We start from the raw sequence: 18,314 nt of genomic DNA on the forward strand, positions 1-18,314 counted from the left end.
AAGAAAACGTTTCTTCCACAATTTAGCCAATGTCGTGCCCATACCAGTATGGTAGTCTTGGCAAAAGTGTAGCTGGTTCGTCTTCTTAGCAGAACACCCAGCATTTTTTTATTATCAAGATAAAAAGACTTAACACACATGCCTAACAATAGAGAATTTCGTCAGGAAGACATCAAACGTTGAGAAGTTTCAATGGCTCGTTGGTCTAGGGGTATGATTCTTACTTCTTATGCGAGAGGTCCTGGATCCAAATCCCCCAGTAGCCCAGAATTTGTGTTTGGCTAATGTTGACTGTTTAATTAAGCGAGCCAAAAACTTTGTACCTGAAGTAAATTTTCTTCCACAATTTAGCCAATGTTGTGCCCATACCAGTATGGTAGAGATTTAGTAAAAGTGTAGATGGTTTCGTCTTCTTAGCAGAACACCCAGCATTTTTTTAATACCAAGAGACAAATACTTAACACACATTCCTAACAATAGAGAATTTCTTCAGAAAGACATCAAACATTGAGAAGTTTTTAAAGGCTCCTTGGTCTAGGGGTATAATTTTTGCTTTGGGTGCGAGAGGTCCTGGGTTCAGATCCCGGACGAGCCCAGAATTTGTGTTTGGCTAATGTTGACTGTTTAATTAAGCGAGCCAAAAACTTTGTACCTTAAGTAAATTTTCTTCAACAATTTAGCCAATGTCGTGCCCATACCAGTATGGTAGAGTCTTGGCAAAAGTGTAGCTGGTTCATCTTCTTAGCAGAACACCCAGCATCTTTTTATTACCAAGAGACAAAGACTTAATACACATGCCTAACAATAGAGAATTTCGTCAGTCAGATATCAAACCTTAAATGGCTTTTATGGCTCGTTGGTCTAGGGGTATGATTGTTGCTTAGGGTGCGAGAGGTCCCGTGTTCAGTTTCCAGACGAGCCCTGAATTTGTGTTTGGCTAATGTTGACTGTTTAATTGAGCGCGTTAAAAACTTTACACCTTAAGAAAACGTTTCTTCCACAATTTAGCCGATGACGTGCCCATACCAGTATGGTAGAGTCTTGGTAAAAGTGTAGCTGGTTCGTCTTCTTAGCAGAACACCCAGCATTTTTTTATTACCAATAGACAAATACTTAATACACATCCCTAACATTAGAGAATTTCGTCAGGAAGACATCAAACGTTAAGCAGTTTTAATGGCTCGTTGGTCTAGGGGTATGATTCTCTCATAGGGTGCGAGAGGTCTGGGGTCCAATTACCGGACGAGCCCAGAATTTGTGTTTGGCTAATGTTTACTGTTTAATTGATCGCGTTAAAAACTTTGTACTTTAAGAAAACGTTTCTTCCACAATTTAGCCGATGTCGTGCCCATACCAGTATGGTAGAGTCTTGGTAAAAGTGTAGCTGGTTCGTCTTCTTAGCAGAACACTCAGTTTTTTTTATTACCAAGAGACAAAGACTTAACACACATGCCTAACAATAGAGAATTTCGTCAGGAAGACATCAAACGTTAAGCAGTTTCAATGGCTCGTTGGTCTAGGGGTATGATTCTCGCTTTGGGTGCGAGAGGTCCCGGGTCCAAATCCCGGACGAGCCCACAATTTGTGTTTGGCTAATGTTGACTGTTAAATTAAGCGAGCCAAAAACTTTGTACCTTAAGAAAACGTTTCTTCCACAATTTAGCCAATGTCGTGCCCATACCAGTATGGTAGAGACTTAGTAAAAGTGTAGCTGGTTCGTCTTCTTAGCAGAACAACCAGCATTTTTTTTATTACCAAGAGACAAAGACTTAACACACATGCCTAACAATAGAGAATTTCGTCAGGAAGACATCAAACGTTAAGCAGTTTTAATGACTCAGTGGTCTACGGGTATGATTCTCACTGTGTCTGCGAGAGGTCCTGGGTCCAAATCCCGGACGAGCCCAGAATTTGTGTTTGGCTAATGTTGACTGTTAAATTAAGCGAGCCAAAAACTTTGTACCTTAAGAAAACGTTTCTTCCACAATTTAGCCAATGTCGTGCCCATACCAGTATGGTAGAATCTTGGTAAAAGTGTAATTGTTTCGTCTTCTTACCAGAACACTCATTTTTTTTTAATGCCAAGGGAAAAAGACTTAATACACATGCCTAACAATAAAGAATTTCGTCAGGCAGACATCAAATGTTGAGGTGTTTCAATGGCTCGTTGGTCTAGGGGTATGATTCTCGCTTAGGGTGCGAGAGGTCCTGGGTCCAATTCCCGGACGAGCCCAGAAGTTGTGTTTGGCTAATATTGACTGTTAAATTAAGCGAGTCAAAAACTTTGTACCTTAAGTAAATTTTCTTCAACAATTTAGCCAATGTCGTGCCCATACCAGTATGGTAGTCTTGGCAAAAGTGTAGCTGGTTCGTCTTCTTAGCAGAACACCCAGCATTTTTTTATTACCAAGATAAAAAGACTTAACACACATGCCTAACAATAGAGAATTTCGTCAGGAAGACATCAAACGTTGAGAAGTTTCAATGGCTCGTTGGTCTAGGGGTATGATTCTTACTTCTTGTGCGAGAGGTCCTGGATCCAAATCCCCCAGTAGCCCAGAATTTGTGTTTGGCTAATGTTGACTGTTTAATTAAGCGAGCCAAAAACTTTGTACCTGAAGTAAATTTTCTTCCACAATTTAGCCAATGTTGTGCCCATACCAGTATGGTAGAGATTTAGTAAAGGTGTAGATGGTTTCATCTTCTTAGCAGAACACCCAGCATTTTTTTAATACCAAGAGACAAACACTTAACACACATTCCTAACAATAGAGAATTTCTTCAGAAAGACATCAAACATTGAGAAGTTTTTAAAGGCTCCTTGGTCTAGGGGTATAATTTTTGCTTTGGGTGCGAAAGGTCCTGGGTTCAGATCCCGGACGAGCCCAGAATTTGTGTTTGGCTAATGTTGACTGTTTAATTAAGCGAGCCAAAAACTTTGTACCTTAAGTAAATTTTCTTCAACAATTTAGCCAATGTCGTGCCCATACCAGTATGGTAGAGTCTTGGTAAAAGTGTAGCTGGTTCGTCTTCTTAGCAGAACACTCAGTTTTTTTTATTACCAAGAGACAAAGACTTAACACACATGCCTAACAATAGAGAATTTCTTCAGGAAGACATCAAACGTTAAGCAGTTTCAATGGCTCGTTGGTCTAGGGGTATGATTCTGGCTTTGGGTGCGAGAGGTCCCGGGTCCAAATCCCGGACGAGCCCACAATTTGTGTTTGGCTAATGTTGACTGTTAAATTAAGCGAGCCAAAAACTTTGTACCTTAAGAAAACGTTTCTTCCACAATTTAGCCAATGTCGTGCCCATACCAGTATGGTAGAGACTTAGTAAAAGTGTAGCTGGTTCGTCTTCTTAGCAGAACAACCAGCATTTTTTTTATTACCAAGAGACAAAGACTTAACACACATGCCTAACAATAGAGAATTTCGTCAGGAAGACATCAAACGTTAAGCAGTTTTAATGACTCAGTGGTCTACGGGTATGATTCTCACTGTGTCTGCGAGAGGTCCTGGGTCCAAATCCCGGACGAGCCCAGAATTTGTGTTTGGCTAATGTTGACTGTTAAATTAAGCGAACCAAAAACTTTGTACCTTAAGAAAACGTTTCTTCCACAATTTAGCCAATGTCGTGCCCATACCAGTATGGTAGAATCTTGGTAAAAGTGTAATTGTTTCGTCTTCTTACCAGAACACTCTTTTTTTTTTAATGCCAAGGGAAAAAGACTTAATACACATGCCTAACAATAAAGAATTTCGTCAGGCAGACATCAAATGTTGAGGTGTTTTCATGGCTCGTTGGTCTAGGGGTATGATTCTCGCTTAGGGTGCGAGAGGTCCTGGGTCCAATTCCCGGACGAGCCCAGAAGTTGTGTTTGGCTAATGTTGACTATTAAATTAAGCGAGTCAAAAACTTTGTACCTTAACAAAACGTTTCTTCCACAATTTAGCCAATGTCGTACCCATACCAGTATGGTAGAGTCTTGGTAAAAGTGTAGCTGGTTCGTCTTCTTAGCAGAACACTCAGTTTTTTTTATTACCAAGAGACAAAGACTTAACACACATGCCTAACAATAGAGAATTTTGTCAGGAAGACATCAAACGTTAAGCAGTTTTAATGGCTTGTTGGTCTAGGGGTATGATTTTCACTTAGGGTGCGAGAGGTCCCGGGTCCAATTCCCGGACGAGCCCAGAATTTGTGTTTGGCTAATGTTGACTGTTTAATTGAAAGCGTTAAAAACTTTGTACCTTAAGAAAAAGTTTCTTCCACAATTTAGCCGATGTCGTGCCCATACCAGTATGGTAGAGACTTAGTAAAAGTGTAGCTGGTTTCGTCTTCTTAGCAGAACACCCAGCATTTTTTAAATACCAAGAGACAAATACTTAACACACATTCCTAACAATAGAGAATTTCGTCAGGAAGACATCAAACATTGAGAAGTTTTTAAAGGCTCCTTGGTCTAGGGGTATGATTCTTGCTTTGGGTGCGAGAGGTCCCGGGTCCAATTCCCGGACGAGCCCAGAAGTTGTGTTTGGCTATTGTTGACTGTTAAATTAAGCGAGCTAAAAACTTTGTACCTTAAGAAAACGTTTCTTCCACAATTTAGCCGATGTCGTGCCCATACCAGTATGGGAGAGTCTTGGTAAAAGTGTAGCTGGTTCGTCTTCTTAGCAGAACACCCAGCATTTTTTTATTACCAAGAGACAAATACCTAATACACATGCGTAACAATAGAGAATTTCGTCAGGAAGACAACAAATGTTGAGCAGATTTAATGGTTTGTTGGTCTAGGGTTATGATTCTCGCCTTGGGTGCGAGTGGTCCAGGGTCCAACTCCCGGACGAGCCCAGAATTTGTGTTTGGCTAATGTTTACTGTTTAATTGACCGCGTTAAAAACTTTGTACCTTAAGAAAACGTTTCTTCCACAATTTAGCCAATGTTGTGCCCATACCAGTATGGTAGTCTTGGCAAAAGTGTAGCTGGTTCGTCTTCTTAGCAGAACACCCAGCATTTTTTTATTACCAAGATAAAAAGACTTAACACACATGCCTAACAATAGAGAATTTTGTCAGGAAGACATCAAACGTTGAGAAGTTTCAATGGCTCGTTGGTCTAGGGGTATGATTCTTACTTCTTGTGCGAGAGGTCCTGGATCCAAATCCCCCAGTAGCCCAGAATTTGTGTTTGGCTAATGTTGACTGTTTAATTAAGCGAGCCAAAAACTTTGTACCTGAAGTAAATTTTCTTCCACAATTTAGCCAATGTTGTGCCCATACCAGTATGGTAGAGATTTAGTAAAAGTGTAGATGGTTTCGTCTTCTTAGCAGAACACCCAGCATTTTTTTAATACCAAGAGACAAATACTTAACACACATTCCTAACAATAGAGAATTTCTTCAGAAAGACATCAAACATTGAGAAGTTTTTAAAGGCTCCTTGGTCTAGGGGTATAATTTTTGCTTTGGGTGCGAGAGGTCCTGGGTTCAGATCCCGGACGAGCCCAGAATTTGTGTTTGGCTAATGTTGACTGTTTAATTAAGCGAGCCAAAAACTTTGTACCTTAAGTAAATTTTCTTCAACAATTTAGCCAATGTCGTGCCCATACCAGTATGGTAGAGTCTTGGCAAAAGTGTAGCTGGTTCATCTTCTTAGCAGAACACCCAGCATCTTTTTATTACCAAGAGACAAAGACTTAATACACATGCCTAACAATAGAGAATTTCGTCAGTCAGACATCAAACCTTAAATGGTTTTAATTGCTCGTTGGTCTAGGGGTATGATTCTTGCTTAGGGTGCGAGAGGTCCCGTGTTCAGTTTCCAGACGAGCCCTGAATTTGTGTTTGGCTAATGTTGACTGTTTAATTGAGCGCGTTAAAAACTTTATAACTTAAGAAAATGTTTCTTCCACAATTTAGCCGATGACGTGCCCATACCAGTATGGTAGAGTCTTGGTAAAAGTGTAGCTGGTTCGTCTTCTTAGCAGAACTCCCATCATTTTTTTATTACCAATAGACAAATACTTAATACACATCCCTAACAATAGAGAATTTCGTCAGGAAGACATCAAACGTTAAGCAGTTTTAATGGCTCGTTGGTCTAGGGGTATGATTCTCTCATAGGGTGCGAGAGGTCTGGGGTCCAATTACCGGACGAGCCCAGAATTTGTGTTTGGCTAATGTTTACTGTTTAATTGATCGCGTTAAAAACTTTGTACTTTAAGAAAACGTTTCTTCCACAATTTAGCCGATGTCGTGCCCATACCAGTATGGTAGAGTCTTGGTAAAAGTGTAGCTGGTTCGTCTTCTTAGCAGAACACTCAGTTTTTTTTATTACCAAGAGACAAAGACTTAACACACATGCCTAACAATAGAGAATTTCGTCAGGAAGACATCAAACGTTAAGCAGTTTCAATGGCTCGTTGGTCTAGGGGTATGATTCTCGCTTTGGGTGCGAGAGGTCCCGGGTCCAAATCCCGGACGAGCCCAGAATTTGTGTTTGGCTAATGTTGACTGTTAAATTAAGCGAGCCAAAAACTTTGTACCTTAAGAAAACGTTTCTTCCACAATTTAGCCAATGTCGTGCCCATACCAGTATGGTAGAGACTTAGTAAAAGTGTAGCTGGTTCGTCTTCTTAGCAGAACAACCAGCATTTTTTTTATTACCAAGAGACAAAGACTTAACACACATGCCTAACAATAGAGAATTTCGTCAGGAAGACATCAAACGTTAAGCAGTTTTAATGACTCGGTGGTCTACGGGTATGATTCTCACTGTGTGTGCGAGAGGTCCCGGGTCCAAATCCCGGACGAGCCCAGAATTTGTGTTTGGCTAATGTTGACTATTAAATTAAGCGAGCCAAAAACTTTGTACCTTAAGAAAACGTTTCTTCCACAATTTAGCCAATGTCGTGCCCATACCAGTATGGTAGAATCTTGGTAAAAGTGTAATTGTTTCGTCTTCTTACCAGAACACTCATTTTTTTTTAATGCCAAGGGAAAAAGACTTAATACACATGCCTAACAATAAAGAATTTCGTCAGGCAGACATCAAATGTTGAGGTGTTTTAATGGCTCGTTGGTCTAGGGGTATGATTCTCGCTTAGGGTGCGAGAGGTCCTGGGTCCAATTCCCGGACGAGCCCAGAAGTTGTGTTTGGCTAATACTGACTGTTAAATTAAGCGAGTCAAAAACTTTGTACCTTAACAAAACGTTTCTTCCACAATTTAGCCAATGTCGTACCCATACCAGTATGGTAGAGTCTTGGTAAAAGTGTAGCTGGTTCGTCTTCTTAGCAGAACACTCAGTTTTTTTTATTACCAAGAGACAAAGACTTAACACACATGCCTAACAATAGAGAATTTCGTCAGGAAGACATCAAACGTTAAGCAGTTTTAATGGCTTGTTGGTCTAGGGGTATGATTCTCACTTAGGGTGCGAGAGGTCCCGGGTCCAATTCCCGGACGAGCCCAGAATTTGTGTTTAGCTAATGTTGACTGTTTAATTGAACGCGTTAAAAACTTTGTACCTTAAGAAAAAGTTTCTTCCACAATTTAGCCGATGTCGTGCCCATACCAGTATGGTAGAGTCTTGGTAAAAGTGTAGCTGGTTCGTCTTCTTAGCAGAACACCCAGCATTTTTTTATTACCAAGAGAAAAAGACTTAACACACATGCCTAACAATAGAGAATTTTGTCAGGAAGACATCAAACGTTGAGAAGTTTCAATGGCTCGTTGGTCTAGGGGTATGATTCTTGCTTCTTGTGCGAGAGGTCCTGGGTCCAAATCCCCCAGGAGCCCAGAATTTGTGTTTGGCTAATGTTGACTGTTTAATTAAGCGAGCCAAAAACTTTGTACCTGAGATAAATTTTCTTCCACAATTTAGCCAATGTTATGCCAATACCAGTATGGTAGAGACTTAGTAAAAGTGTAGCTGGTTTTGTCTTCTTAGCAGAACACCCAGCATTTTTTAAATACCAAGAGACAAATACTTAACACACATGCCTAACAATAGAGAATTTCGTCAGGAAGACATCAAACGTTAAGCAGTTTTAATGACTCGGTGGTCTACGGGTATGATTCTCACTGTGTGTGCGAGAGGTCCTGGGTCCAAATCCCGGACGAGCCCAGAATTTGTGTTTGGCTAATGTTGACTGTTTAATTGAGCGAGCCAAAAACTTTGTACCTTACGAAAACGTTTCTTCCACAATTTAGCCAATGTCGTGCCCATACCAGTATGGTAGAGACTTGACAAAAATGTAGCTGGTTCATCTTCTTAGCAGAACACCCAGCATCTTTTTATTACCAAGAGACAAAGACTTAATACACATGCCTAACAATAGAGAATTTCGTCAGTCAGACATCAAACCTTAACTGGTTTTAATGGCTCGTTGGTCTAGGGTTATGATTCTCGCCTTGGGTGCGAGAGGTCCAGGGTCCAACTCCCGGACGAGCCCAGAATTTGTGTTTGGCTAATGTTGACTGTTTAATTAAGCGAGCCAAAAACTTTGTACCTTAAGTAAATTTTCTTCAACAATTTAGCCAATGTCGTGCCCATACCAGTATGGTAGAGTCTTGGCAAAAGTGTAGCTGGTTCATCTTCTTAGCAGAACACCCAGCATCTTTTTATTACCAAGAGACAAAGACTTAATACACATGCCTAACAATAGAGAATTTCGTCAGTCAGACATCAAACCTTAAATGGCTTTTATGGCTCGTTGGTCTAGGGGTATGATTCTTGCTTAGGGTGCGAGAGGTCCCGTGTTCAGTTTCCAGATGAGCCCTGAATTTGTGTTTGGCTAATGTTGACTGTTTAATTGAGCGCGTTAAAAACTTTACACCTTAAGAAAACGTTTCTTCCACAATTTAGCCGATGACGTGCCCATACCAGTATGGTAGAGTCTTGGTAAAAGTGTAGCTGGTTCGTCTTCTTAGCAGAACTCCCATCATTTTTTTATTACCAATAGACAAATACTTAATACACATCCCTAACAATAGAGAATTTCGTCAGGAAGACATCAAACGTTAAGCAGTTTTAATGACTCGGTGGTCTACGGGTATGATTCTCACTGTGTGTGCGAGAGGTCCTGGGTCCAAATCCCGGACGAGCCCAGAATTTGTGTTTGGCTAATGTTGACTGTTTAATTGAGCGAGCCAAAAACTTTGTACCTTACGAAAACGTTTCTTCCACAATTTAGCCAATGTCGTGCCCATACCAGTATGGTAGAGACTTGACAAAAATGTAGCTGGTTCATCTTCTTAGCAGAACACCCAGCATCTTTTTATTACCAAGAGACAAAGACTTAATACACATGCCTAACAATAGAGAATTTCGTCAGTCAGACATCAAACCTTAACTGGTTTTAATGGCTCGTTGGTCTAGGGTTATGATTCTCGCCTTGGTTGCGAGAGGTCCAGGGTCCAACTCCCGGATGAGCCCAGAATTTGTGTTTGGCTAATGTTGACTATTAAATTAAGCGAGCCAAAAACTTTGTACCTTAAGAAAACGTTTCTTCCACAATTTAGCCAATGTCGTGCCCATACCAGTATGGTAGAATCTTGGTAAAAGTGTAATTGTTTCGTCTTCTTACCAGAACACTCATTTTTTTTTAATGCCAAGGGAAAAAGACTTAATACACATGCCTAACAATAAAGAATTTCGTCAGGCAGACATCAAATGTTGAGGTGTTTTAATGGCTCGTTGGTCTAGGGGTATGATTCTCGCTTAGGGTGCGAGAGGTCCCGGGTCCAATTCCCGGACGAGCCCAGAAGTTGTGTTTGGCTAATGTTGACTGTTTAATTGAACGCGTTAAAAACTTTGTACCTTAAGAAAAAGTTTCTTCCACAATTTAGCCGATGTCGTGCCCATACCAGTATGGTAGAGTCTTGGTAAAAGTGTAGCTGGTTCGTCTTCTTAGCAGAACACCCAGCATTTTTTTATTACCAAGAGAAAAAGACTTAACACACATGCCTAACAATAGAGAATTTTGTCAGGAAGACATCAAACGTTGAGAAGTTTCAATGGCTCGTTGGTCTAGGGGTATGATTCTTGCTTCTTGTGCGAGAGGTCCTGGGTCCAAATCCCCCAGGAGCCCAGAATTTGTGTTTGGCTAATGTTGACTGTTTAATTAAGCGAGCCAAAAACTTTGTACCTGAGATAAATTTTCTTCCACAATTTAGCCAATGTTATGCCAATACCAGTATGGTAGAGACTTAGTAAAAGTGTAGCTGGTTCGTCTTCTTAGCAGAACACCCAGCATTTTTTTTATTACCAAGAGACAAAGACTTAACACGCATGCCTAACAATAGAGAATTTCGTCAGTAAGACATAAAACGTTGAGCAGTTTTAATGGCTCGTTGGTCTAGGGGTTGATTGTTGCTTCAGGTGCCGGAGGTCCCGGGTCCAAATCCCGCAGGAGCCCATAATTTGTGTTTGGCTAATGTTGACTGTTTAATTAAGCGAGCTAAAAACTTTGTACCTTAAGAAAACGTTTCTTTTACAATTTAGCCGATGTCGTGCCCATACCAGTATGGTAGAGTCTTGGCAAAAGTGTAGCTGGTTCGTCTTCTTTGTAGAACACCCAGCATTTTTTTATTACCAAGAGACAAATACTTAATACATATGCGTAACAATAGAGAATTTCGTCAGGAAGACATCGAACGTTGAGCAGTTTTAATGGCTCGTTGGTCTAGGGTTATGATTCTCGCTTTGGGTGCGAGAGGTCCCGGGTCCAAATACCGGACGATCCCAGAATTTGTGTTTGGCTAATGTTTACTGTTTAATTGAGCGCGTTAAAAACTTTGTACCTTAAGAAAACGTTTCTTCCACAATTTAGCCGATGTCTTGCCCATACCAGTATGGTAGAGTCTTGGTAAAATTGTAGCTGGTTCGTCTTCTTTGCAGAACACTCAGTTTTTTTTAATGCCAAGAGAAAAAGACTTAATACACATGCCTAACAATAAAGAATTTCATCAGGCAGACATCAAATATTGAGGTGTTTCAATGGCTCGTTGGTCTAGGGGAATGATTCTCGCTTAGGGTGCGAGAGGTCCTGTGTCCAAATCACCCAGGAGCCCAGAATTTGTGTTTGGCTAATGTTGACTGTTTAATTAAGCGAGCCAAAAACTTTGTACCTGAAGTAAATTTTCTTCCACAATTTAGCCAATGTTATGCCAATACCAGTATGGTAGAGACTTAGTAAAAGTGTAGCTGGTTCGTCTTCTTAGCAGAACACCCAGCATTTTTTTTATTACCAAGAGACAACGACTTAACACGCATGCCTAACAATAGAGAATTTCGTCAGTAAGACATAAAACGTTGAGCAGTTTTAATGGCTCGTTGGTCTAGGGGTTGATTGTTGCTTCAGGTGCCAGAGGTCCTGTGTCCAAATCCTGCAGGAGCCCAGAATTTGTGTTTGGCTAATCTTGACTGTTTAATTAAGCGAGCCAAAAACTTTGTACCTTAAGTAAATTTTCTTCCACAATTTAGCCAATGTCGTGCCCATACCAGTATGGTAGAATCTTGATAAAAGTGTAGCTGTTTCGTCTTCTTACCAGAACACTCAGTTTTTTTTAATGCCAAGAGAAAAAGACTTAATACACATGCCTAACAATAGAGAATTTCGTCAGGAAGACAACAAATGTTGAGCAGTTTTAATGGCTTGTTGGTCTAGGGTTATGATTCTCGCCTTGGGTGCGAGTGGTCCAGGGTCCAACTCCCGGACGAGCCCAGGATTTGTGTTTGGCTAATGTTTACTGTTTAATTGATCGCATTAAAAACTTTGTACCTTAAGAAAACGTTTCTTCCACAATTTAGCCAATGTCGTGCCCATACCAGTATAGTAGAGGCTTAGTAAAAGTGTAGCTGGTTCGTCTTCTTAGCAGAACACCCAGCATTTTTTTTATTACCAAGAGACAAAGACTTAACACGCATGCCTAACAATAGAGAATTTCGTCAGTAAGACATAAAACGTTGAGCAGTTTTAATGGCTCGTTGGTCTAGGGGTTGATTGTTGCTTCAGGTGCCAGAGGTCCGGGGTCCAAATCCCGCAGGAGCCCATAATTTGTGTTTGGCTAATGTTGACTGTTTAATTAAGCGAGCCAAAAACTTTGTACCTCAAGTAAATTTTCTTCCACAATTTAGCCAATGTCGTGCCCATACCAGTATGGTAGAATCTTGATAAAAGTGTAGCTGTTTCGTCTTCTTACCAGAACACTCAGTTTTTTTTAATGCCAAGAGAAAAAGACTTAATACACATGCCTAACAATAGAGAATTTCGTCAGGAAGACAACAAATGTTGAGCAGTTTTAATGGCTTGTTGGTCTAGGGTTATGATTCTCTCCTTGGGTGCGAGTGGTCCAGGGTCCAACTCCCGGACGAGCCCAGAATTTGTGTTTGGCTAATGTTTACTGTTTAATTGATCGCATTAAAAACTTTGTACCTTAAGAAAACGTTTCTTCCACAATTTAGCCGATGTCGTGCCCATACCAGTATGGTAGAGTCTTGGTAAAATTGTAGCTGGTTCGTCTTCTTTGCAGAACACTCAGTTTTTTTTAATGCCAAGAGAAAAAGACTTAATACACATGCCTAACAATAAAGAATTTCATCAGGCAGACATCAAATATTGAGGTGTTTCAATGGCTCGTTGGTCTAGGGGAATGATTCTCGCTTAGGGTGCGAGAGGTCCCGGGTCCAATTCCCGGACGAGCCCACAAGTTGTGTTTGGCTAATGTTGACTGTTAAATTAAGCGAGCCAAAAACTTTGTACCTTAAGAAAACTTTAATTCCACAATTTAGCCAATGTCGTGCCCATACCAGTATAGTAGAGGCTTAGTAAAAGTGTAGCTGGTTCGTCTTCTTAGCAGAACACCCAGCATTTTTTTTATTACCAAGAGACAAAGACTTAACACGCATGCCTAACAATAGAGAATTTCGTCAGTAAGACATAAAACGTTGAGCAGTTTTAATGGCTCGTTGGTCTAGGGGTTGATTGTTGCTTCAGGTGCCAGAGGTCCGGGGTCCAAATCCCGCAGGAGCCCATAATTTGTGTTTGGCTAATGTTGACTGTTTAATTAAGCGAGCCAAAAACTTTGTACCTCAAGTAAATTTTCTTCCACAATTTAGCCAATGTCGTGCCCATACCAGTATGGTAGAATCTTGATAAAAGTGTAGCTGTTTCGTCTTCTTACCAGAACACTCAGTTTTTTTTAATGCCAAGAGAAAAAGACTTAATACACATGCCTAACAATAGAGAATTTCGTCAGGAAGACAACAAATGTTGAGCAGTTTTAATGGCTTGTTGGTCTAGGGTTATGATTCTCTCCTTGGGTGCGAGTGGTCCAGGGTCCAACTCCCGGACGAGCCCAGAATTTGTGTTTGGCTAATGTTTACTGTTTAATTGATCGCATTAAAAACTTTGTACCTTAAGAAAACGTTTCTTCCACAATTTAGCCAATGTCGTGCCCATACCAGTATAGTAGAGACTTAGTAAAAGTGTAGCTGGTTCGTCTTCTTAGCAGAACACCCAGCATTGTTTTTATTACCAAGAGACAAAGACTTAACACACATGCCTAACAATAGAGAATTTCGTCAGTCAGACATCAAACCTTAAATGGTTTTAATGGCTCGTTGGTCTAGGGGTATGAATCTCGCTTCGGGTGCGAGCGGTCCGGGGTCCAATTCCTGGACGAGCCCAGAAGTTGTTTTTGGCTATTGTTGACTGTTAAATTAAGCGAGCTAAAAACTTTGTACCTTAAGAAAACGTTTCTTTTACAATTTAGCCGATGTCGTGCCCATACCAGTATGGTAGAGTCTTGGCAAAAGTGTAGCTGGTTCGTCTTCTTTGTAGAACACCCAGCATTTTTTTATTACCAAGAGACAAATACTTAATACACATGCGTAACAATAGAGAATTTCGTCAGGAAGACATCGAACGTTGAGCAGTTTTAATGGCTCGTTGGTCTAGGGTTATGATTCTCGCCTTGGGTGCGAGAGGTCCCGGGTCCAAATACCGGACGATCCCAGAATTTGTGTTTGGCTAATGTTTACTGTTTAATTGAGCGCGTTAAAAACTTTGTACCTTAAGAAAACGTTTCTTCCACAATTTAGCCGATGTCTTGCCCATACCAGTATGGTAGAGTCTTGGTAAAATTGTAGCTGGTTCGTCTTCTTTGCAGAACACTCAGTTTTTTTTAATGCCAAGAGAAAAAGACTTAATACACATGCCTAACAATAAAGAATTTCATCAGGCAGACATCAAATATTGAGCAGTTTTAATGGCTCGTTGGTCTAGGGTTATGATTCTCGCCTTGGGTGCGAGAGGTCCCGGGTCCAAATACCGGACGATCCCAGAATTCGTGTTTGGCTAATGTTTACTGTTTAATTGAGCGAGTCAAAAACTTTGTACATTAAGAAAACGTTTCTTCCACAATTTAGCCAATGTCGTGCCCATACCAGTATGGTAGTCTTGGCCAAAGTGTAGCTGGTTCGTCTTCTTAGCAGAACACCCAGCATTTTTTTATTACCAAGAGAAAAAGACTTAACACACATGCCTAACAATAGAGAATTTCGTCAGGAAAACATCAAACGTTAAGCAGTTTCAATGGCTCGTTGGTCTAGGGGTATGATTCTTGCTTTGGGTGCGAGAGGTCCCGGGTCCAAATCCCAGACGAGCCCAGAATTACTGTTTGGCTAATGTTGACTGTTTAATTAAGCGAGCCAAAAACTTTGTACCTTAAGTAAATTTTCTTCAACAATTTAGCCAATGTCGTGCCCATACCAGTATGGTAGAGTCTTGGCAAAAGTGTAGCTGGTTCATCTTCTTAGCAGAACACCCAGCATCTTTTTATTACCAAGAGACAAAGACTTAATACACATGCCTAACAATAGAGAATTTCGTCAGTCAGACATCAAACCTTAAATGGTTTTAATGGCTCGTTGGTCTAGGGGTATGATTCTCTCATAGGGTGCGAAAGGTCCTGGGTCCAAATCCCGGACGAGCCCAGAAGTTGTGTTTGGCTAATGTTGACTGTTAAATTAAGCGAGCCAAAAGCTTTGTACCTTAAGAAAATGTTTCTTCCACAATTTAGCCAATGTCGTGCCCATACCAGTATGGTAGAATCTTAGTAAAAGTGTAGCTGTTTCGTCTTCTTACCAGAACACTCAGTTTTTTTTAATGCCAAGAGAAAAAGACTTAATTCACATGCCTAACAATAAAGAATTTCGTCAGGCAGACATCAAATGTTGAGGTGTTTTAATGGCTCGTTGGTCTAGGGGTATGATTCTCGCTTAGGGTGCGAGAGGTCACGCGTCCAATTCCCGGACGAGCCCTGAATTTGTGTTTGGCTAATGTTGACTGTTTAATTGAACGCGTTAAAAACTTTGTACCTTAAGAAAACGTTTCTTCCACAATTTAGCCGATGTCGTGCCCATACCAGTATGGTAGAGAGTTAGTAAAAGTGTAGCTGGTTCGTCTTCTTAGCAGAACACTCAGTTTTTTTTAATGCCAAGAGAAAAAGACTTAATACACATGCCTAACAATAAAGAATTTCGTCAGGAAGACATCAACTTTTGAGGTGTTTTATTGGCTCGTTGGTCTAGGGGTATGATTCTCGCATAGGGTGCGAGAGGTCCAGCGTCCAACTCCCGGACGGGCCCACAAGTTGTGTTTGGCTAATGTTGACTGTTAAATTAAGCGAGCCAAAAACTTTGTACCTTAAGAAAACTTTAATTCCACAATTTAGCCAATGTCGTGCCCATACCAGTATAGTAGAGGCTTAGTAAAAGTGTAGCTGGTTCGTCTTCTTAGCAGAACACCCAGCATTTTTTTTATTACCAAGAGACAAAGACTTAACACGCATGCCTAACAATAGAGAATTTCGTCAGTAAGACATAAAACGTTGAGCAGTTTTAATGGCTCGTTGGTCTAGGGGTTGATTGTTGCTTCAGGTGCCAGAGGTCCGGGGTCCAAATCCCGCAGGAGCCCATAATTTGTGTTTGGCTAATGTTGACTGTTTAATTAAGCGAGCCAAAAACTTTGTACCTCAAGTAAATTTTCTTCCACAATTTAGCCAATGTCGTGCCCATACCAGTATGGTAGAATCTTGATAAAAGTGTAGCTGTTTCGTCTTCTTACCAGAACACTCAGTTTTTTTTAATGCCAAGAGAAAAAGACTTAATACACATGCCTAACAATAGAGAATTTCGTCAGGAAGACAACAAATGTTGAGCAGTTTTAATGGCTTGTTGGTCTAGGGTTATGATTCTCTCCTTGGGTGCGAGTGGTCCAGGGTCCAACTCCCGGACGAGCCCAGAATTTGTGTTTGGCTAATGTTTACTGTTTAATTGAGCGCGTTAAAAACTTTGTACCTTAAGAAAACGTTTCTTCCACAATTTAGCCGATGTCGTGCCCATACCAGTATGGTAGAGTCTTGGTAAAATTGTAGCTGGTTCGTCTTCTTAGCAGAACACTCAGTTTTTTTTATTACCAAGAGACAAAGACTTAACACACATGCCTAACAATAGAGAATTTCGTCAGGAAGACATCAAACGTTAAGCAGTTTTAATGGCTTGTTGGTCTAGGGGTATGATTTTCACTTAGGGTGCGAGAGATCCCGGGTCCAATTCCCGGACGAGCCCAGAATTTGTGTTTGGCTAATGTTGACTGTTTAATTGAACGTGTTAAAAACTTTGTACCTTAAGAAAAAGTTTCTTCCACAATTTAGCCGATGTCGTGCCCATACCAGTATGGTAGAGACTTAGTAAAAGTGTAGCTGGTTTCGTCTTCTTAGCAGAACACCCAGCATTTTTTAAATACCAAGAGACAAATACTTAACACACATGCCTAACAATACAGAATTTCGTCAGGAAGACATCAAACGTTAAGCAGTTTTAATGACTCGGTGGTCTACGGGTATGATTCTCACTGTGTGAGCGAGAGGTCCTGGGTCCAAATCCCGGACGAGCCCAGAATTTGTGTTTGGCTAATGTTGACTGTTTAATTGAGCGAGCCAAAAACTTTGTACCTGAAGTAAATTTTCTTCCACAATTTAGCCAATGTTGTGCCCATACCAGTATGGTAGAGATTTAGTAAAAGTGTAGATGGTTTCATCTTCTTAGCAGAACACCCAGCATTTTTTTAATACCAAGAGACAAATACTTAACACACATTCCTAACAATAGAGAATTTCTTCAGAAAGACATCAAACATTGAGAAGTTTTTAAAGGCTCCTTGGTCTAGGGGTATAATTTTTGGTTTGGGTGCGAAAGGTCCTGGGTTCAGATCCCGGACGAGCCCAGAATTTGTGTTTGGCTAATGTTGACTGTTTAATTAAGCGAGCCAAAAACTTTGTACCTTAAGTAAATTTTCTTCAACAATTTAGCCAATGTCGTGCCCATACCAGTATGGTAGAGTCTTGGTAAAAGTGTAGCTGGTTCGTCTTCTTAGCAGAACACTCAGTTTTTTTTATTACCAAGAGACAAAGACTTAACACACATGCCTAACAATAGAGAATTTCTTCAGGAAGACATCAAACGTTAAGCAGTTTCAATGGCTCGTTGGTCTAGGGGTATGATTCTCGCTTTGGGTGCGAGAGGTCCCGGGTCCAAATCCCGGACGAGCCCACAATTTGTGTTTGGCTAATGTTGACTGTTAAATTAAGCGAGCCAAAAACTTTGTACCTTAAGAAAACGTTTCTTCCACAATTTAGCCAATGTCGTGCCCATACCAGTATGGTAGAGACTTAGTAAAAGTGTAGCTGGTTCGTCTTCTTAGCAGAACAACCAGCATTTTTTTTATTACCAAGAGACAAAGACTTAACACACATGCCTAACAATAGAGAATTTCGTCAGGAAGACATCAAACGTTAAGCAGTTTTAATGACTCAGTGGTCTACGGGTATGATTCTCACTGTGTCTGCGAGAGGTCCTGGGTCCAAATCCCGGACGAGCCCAGAATTTGTGTTTGGCTAATGTTGACTGTTAAATTAAGCGAACCAAAAACTTTGTACCTTAAGAAAACGTTTCTTCCACAATTTAGCCAATGTCGTGCCCATACCAGTATGGTAGAATCTTGGTAAAAGTGTAATTGTTTCGTCTTCTTACCAGAACACTCTTTTTTTTTTAATGCCAAGGGAAAAAGACTTAATACACATGCCTAACAATAAAGAATTTCGTCAGGCAGACATCAAATGTTGAGGTGTTTTCATGGCTCGTTGGTCTAGGGGTATGATTCTCGCTTAGGGTGCGAGAGGTCCTGGGTCCAATTCCCGGACGAGCCCAGAAGTTGTGTTTGGCTAATATTGACTGTTAAATTA

At 40.7% G+C, this 18,314-nt stretch overlaps 10 non-coding genes across 10 annotated transcripts; all 10 read left to right on the top strand.

Annotated features, from left to right (window-relative positions):
- Positions 1 to 1,505: 1,505 nt before the first annotated feature.
- Positions 1,506 to 1,577, top strand: trnap-ugg (transfer RNA proline (anticodon UGG)). The gene has a single exon. It is a non-coding gene; the product is annotated as a tRNA-Pro (tRNA).
- Positions 1,578 to 2,161: 584 nt separating this feature from the next.
- On the top strand, positions 2,162 to 2,233 carry trnap-agg (transfer RNA proline (anticodon AGG)). Its single transcript has one exon. It is a non-coding gene; the product is annotated as a tRNA-Pro (tRNA).
- A 908-nt stretch (positions 2,234 to 3,141) lies between these two features.
- Positions 3,142 to 3,213, top strand: trnap-ugg (transfer RNA proline (anticodon UGG)). The gene has a single exon. It is a non-coding gene; the product is annotated as a tRNA-Pro (tRNA).
- Positions 3,214 to 3,797: 584 nt separating this feature from the next.
- Positions 3,798 to 3,869, top strand: trnap-agg (transfer RNA proline (anticodon AGG)). The gene has a single exon. It is a non-coding gene; the product is annotated as a tRNA-Pro (tRNA).
- Positions 3,870 to 6,419: 2,550 nt separating this feature from the next.
- On the top strand, positions 6,420 to 6,491 carry trnap-ugg (transfer RNA proline (anticodon UGG)). Its single transcript has one exon. It is a non-coding gene; the product is annotated as a tRNA-Pro (tRNA).
- A 584-nt stretch (positions 6,492 to 7,075) lies between these two features.
- Positions 7,076 to 7,147, top strand: trnap-agg (transfer RNA proline (anticodon AGG)). The gene has a single exon. It is a non-coding gene; the product is annotated as a tRNA-Pro (tRNA).
- Positions 7,148 to 9,696: 2,549 nt separating this feature from the next.
- On the top strand, positions 9,697 to 9,768 carry trnap-agg (transfer RNA proline (anticodon AGG)). Its single transcript has one exon. It is a non-coding gene; the product is annotated as a tRNA-Pro (tRNA).
- A 2,872-nt stretch (positions 9,769 to 12,640) lies between these two features.
- trnap-agg (transfer RNA proline (anticodon AGG)) lies at positions 12,641 to 12,712 on the top strand. Its single transcript has one exon. It is a non-coding gene; the product is annotated as a tRNA-Pro (tRNA).
- A 4,838-nt stretch (positions 12,713 to 17,550) lies between these two features.
- On the top strand, positions 17,551 to 17,622 carry trnap-ugg (transfer RNA proline (anticodon UGG)). The gene has a single exon. It is a non-coding gene; the product is annotated as a tRNA-Pro (tRNA).
- Positions 17,623 to 18,206: 584 nt separating this feature from the next.
- trnap-agg (transfer RNA proline (anticodon AGG)) lies at positions 18,207 to 18,278 on the top strand. Its single transcript has one exon. It is a non-coding gene; the product is annotated as a tRNA-Pro (tRNA).
- The last annotated feature ends 36 nt before the right edge of the window (positions 18,279 to 18,314 follow it).

This window comes from Cebidichthys violaceus, unplaced genomic scaffold (genome assembly GCF_023349555.1).
Source record: "Cebidichthys violaceus isolate CVI_PGR_0920_01 unplaced genomic scaffold, fCebVio1.0.p SCAF_32, whole genome shotgun sequence".
Lineage (NCBI taxonomy): Eukaryota > Metazoa > Chordata > Actinopteri > Perciformes > Stichaeidae > Cebidichthys > Cebidichthys violaceus.